This window comes from Equus quagga, chromosome 2 (genome assembly GCF_021613505.1).
Source record: "Equus quagga isolate Etosha38 chromosome 2, UCLA_HA_Equagga_1.0, whole genome shotgun sequence".
In the NCBI taxonomy this organism is placed as follows: domain Eukaryota; kingdom Metazoa; phylum Chordata; class Mammalia; order Perissodactyla; family Equidae; genus Equus; species Equus quagga.
The window spans coordinates 115,137,348-115,142,215 of NC_060268.1; positions in this window are offsets into that span (position 1 = coordinate 115,137,348).

Here is a 4,868-nt window from a genome sequence, read left to right on the forward strand (position 1 = left end):
AGGGTTAGTAGGGTTGATTTCTTCTGAGGCCTCTCTCCTTGGCTTGCAGATGGCCATCTTCTCCCTCATCTTCACATGGTCTTCCTCTGAGTTTTCTAATCTCCTCTTGTTATAAGAACACCTGTTATTGAATTATGGTCCACACGAATGACCTCATTTAAACGTAATCACCTCTTTAAAGACTATATCTCCAAATATGGTCACATTCTGAGATACAGGGGGTTAGGACTTCAACATACAAATTTTGGAGGTCACAGTTCAGCTCATAATAATGGGCAAAGGATCTGAATATATATTTCTTCAGAGAAGATACAGAAATTGCTAATAAGCACATGAAAACATGCTCAACATCAGTAGTCATCAGGGAAATGTAAATCAAAACCATAATGGGATACCACTTCATACCTACTGGGATGCTATAATCAAAAAGACAGATAACAAGTATTGGTGAGGTTATAGAGGAATTAGAGTCCACATACATTGCTGGTGGGAATGTAAGATGGTCCATTCACTTTGGAAAATAGTCTGGCAGTGCCTCAAAAGATAAAACATATAGTTATCATAATACCTTTCAATTCCACTTCCAGTTATATAACCAGGAGAAATTAAAAACTTAATCCTACCCATAATATTGTACACAAATGTCCATAATCACATTATTCATAATATCCACAAAGTAGAAACAACCCAAATGCCCATCAGCTAATGAATGGATAAATAAAATGTGGTATATCCATACAATGGAATATTATTCAGCAATAAAAGGAAATGAAGTAGTGATACATGCTACAGCATGGATTTACCTTGAAGACATTATGCTAAGTGAAAGAAGCCAGTCACCAAAGATGACATATTGTATGACTTCATTTATATGAAACATCCACAAAAGGCAAATTTATAGAGACAAAAGGTAGATTGGTTGTTTCCAGGAGTTGGAGGATGGAAGTGAAGGGAATGAGGAATGACTGGTTATGGGTACTGGGTTTCTTTTTGAGGTGATGCAAATGTTTTAAAATCGATTTTGGTGGTGGTGTGGTGTGGTGATTCATGACTCTGTGAATGTATAGAAAAACCATTGAATTGTACACTCAAAATGGGTGAATTTTATGGTATAAGAAATGTATCTTGATAAATGTGTCTAAATAAAGGATTTGAATGGACATTTTACCAAAGAAGATATATGAACCTATAATAAGCACATGAAAATCTCCTCAACAACATTAGATATTAGGGAAATGCAAATTAAAGTTACAATGAGATGCCACTTCATGCCCTAAAGAATATCTATAATCAAAACGACAGGCAATAACTAGCGAATGTTGGGGGAGAATGTGGAGAAACTGGAACACTTGTACATTGCTGGTGGTAATATAAAATGCCAAAATGTCCATTTTGGATAGCAGTTTTTGAGTTTATCATTAAATATAGTTTTAAATATGTATTTTTGTATATTAATATGTTTTTTATACAAACATAGTTAAATATGGTTTTACTAAATTACCCAGAAATTCTACTCTGAGATATTCCCAAGAGAAATTAAAACATATGTCCATATAAAGACTTGCATGTGAATGTTCATAGCATCATTTTTTTTAATAGTCAAAAAGTGGAAACCACACAAATGTTTATCAACCAGTGAATGGGCAAATAATATGTGGTATATTTATACAATGGAATACTCTCACCCATAAAGGAATGAAATACTGACACATGCTACAACATGAATGGACCTCAAAAACATTACATGAAATGAAAAAAGCCACATATTGTATAATTCCACTTATGTGAAATATCCAGAAAAGGCAAATCTATAGAAACAGATATTAGATTTATAATTTCATGGAGCACAGGGTAGCAGTGGGGAGTGACTGCAAATGGCAATGAGGGTTGTTGTTGGTGTGGTGGAAATTTATGTCATTAGATTACTGTGATGGTTGCTCATCTCTGTAAATCTTATTCTAGCGAATATTCTAGGAATATATTCTGTGGAACTATTCACACTTATGTGCAAAGATGTTCTTTGCAGCACTGTTTGTGATAGTAAACTTTTGAAAACTAATATTGATCAACAGAGAATGTGTAAATAAAGTATGGTACGTCTATTAACAATTCAGGTAGATATAAATGATGTAATGTAGAGAGAAATTCAGGATATTTTTAAGGAGAAAAAGTAAAGATGTCGATCACTATGTGTGATGTGATCCTGTTAAGGAAGTAGGCCATATGCGTACCTCCAGGAAGGTCCCTTTACTCTCACCCTTTGACAGTATAATTGCTTTAACTATTTACTCTACATACATTGAAAACTACATCAGAGAGTTTATAGTTTTTGCTTCAATTGTCTAACATAATTTAGAAAACATAAGAGAATAGTCTATTATATTTATCCAATAGTTTAACTCTTTCTTTTATTCTTTGTTGTTTCCTCACATTTCAATTTTACTTCTTTCTTCATTTTTTTTCTGTTTGAATACCTTCTTTATCCATTCTTTTAGGGTAGGTCTGCAATTGGCAAATTCTCTGAGCATTCCTTCATCTGAGAAATGATGGATTCCCCCTTCATTCCTGAAGGATATTTTCACTGGGTATAAAATTCAAGTTTGAGAGTTCTTTTCTTTCAACATTTGGAAAATGTGTGCGAATTTCCTTTGGCCCCCATGATTTCCAGTGAGAAATCCACTGTTACTCAAATCATTGATTCTCTACAGGCAATGCTTCATTTATCTCTGGCTACTTTCAAGGTTTTTTTCCTCCTTATGGTTGATTTTCTGAAGATTGATTATGATGTCTTGGTGTGGATTTCTTTGGGTTTATCAGCTTTGGGATTTACTAAGCTTCTTGAATCTAGAGGTTTATGCTTTTCACCAAATTTGGAAAATTTTCAGCCATTATTTCTTGAAATACCCACTCAGCCATACTTCTTTTCTTCTCTTCTTCTGACACATCAGTGGTACAAATGTTAGCTCTTTCCTTATTGTCTCATTTCTTTTCAGTCTATTTTCTCTCTGTCATTCAGATTGAGCAATTATTATTATTCTATTTTCAAGTTTACTGATTCTTTGCTCTGGCATATTCACTCTGCTATTGAGCCCATCTCATTTGTTTTTAATTTGTTATTTTATTTTTCAGTTCCAAAATTTCCAGTTGATTCTTTTTTTAATCTCTAACCACGTATGTGGCCTTGCACAATTTATTCAACCTCTCTAGACTTCACTTTCCTGAAAATTATAGTTCATGCTTATCCAGGAAGTTTTCTGTGAGACTTTAAGGATATAAGGCTTAGCTCAGTGTCTAGCAAAAAGTAAGTATTCCATAAATATTAGCTCTCATTGAAAAATTATTTTCCTATAAATAAATTAACATCAAACATTTCCAGCTTTCTGGTGTGTTATTTTTTATTGTGTGGGGTCAGTCCCACTTCACAGGTATATTGATATTTTATAATGAAAGTCAGGGGAAAGATAAATATTTGTTTTACTAGGGCAAAATTCTGCACTTCAGTAGCATTTGTTTACTCAGTTTTTGTTTTTGTTTTTTTTGTGTGTGGAAGATTAGCCACGAGCTAACATCTGTTGCCAGTCTTCCTCTTTTTGCTTGAGGAAGACTGTTGCTGAGCTAACATCTGTGCCAATCTTCCTCTATATTATGTGGCACGGCACCACAGTGTGGCTTGATGAGCACTGCTAGGTCCATGCCTGGGATCCGAACCTGCAAACCTCAGGCTGCTGAAGCGGAGCTTGAAAACCTAACCACTACACCAGTGGGCTGCCCCCAAACTCAGTTTTTATTTATTTATTTATATATTTTATTTATTTATTTATGAGAAAGATTAGCCTTGAGCTAACATCTTCCAATCTTCCTCTATTTTGTATATGGGATGCTGCTACAGCATGGCTGACAAGTAGAGTAGGTCTGCACCTGGGATCCAAACCTGTGAACCTGGGTTGCTGAGCAGAGCGCATGGAACTTTAACCACTTGGCCACAGGGCCAGCCCCTATACTCAGTTTTAACTTAAAAGTACATTGGGTACGTGAGGAGCTTTAGCCTAGCATTTTGATGTAACATTTTGATATTTATTGACTTGTTTTAAATCTATTTTATACTCTACATACTTATATAAATAAATATAATATACAATATATACCTTATAAAAATATGCAATATATATGTGTGTATACATGTATGTATATGTATACATGTATGTATAGTCAATTCTCATTATTCACAGTACTTATGTTCTATAAAGCCTCTGTCAACATTAAATTAGCAAACACGGAAGCATCACTCCTAGGAGAAATATAAGGTTAGGTTTCCTGTAAGCTTCTGGTCACAGTATTTTCATTAACTGATCAACATATTGCTTTGTTTTTTGTATGTTTCTGTTTAAAGACAGCTTACTTAATATATATTGTTGATTTCTTAACACTGAACTCATGATCAACATCAGTATAACTCATTCTTGAACAAAGCTTATATAACCCATGTGTTTTTCTCCATAAGGTACATCCCAGCCTCTTGTGCTTAGGAACACTAGATAGCACTTTAGCACTACACTTGAGGCCATTTTAAACAGCAAAATCACCAACAAAAACCATGAAACTGAAAAATGTGCCCCTAAATATACCATGAAAAGGATGCCTGTTGCAGTATGAGGACTGAAACAAGAAGCATAATGACACCTTGTTCACCCTCAGCTGGGAACTAAGCTGCATGCTGGGTGACTCGCATTTTTCACTACTTTGAGTGTGTTTGTGAATGACCACAAAAATACACAGAGTATTGATTTTGGGTTATGAATAAATTTTAGCATCTAGGTGTATTTGCAAATATGGACTCCACGAATAATGAAGATCTACTGTATACACAG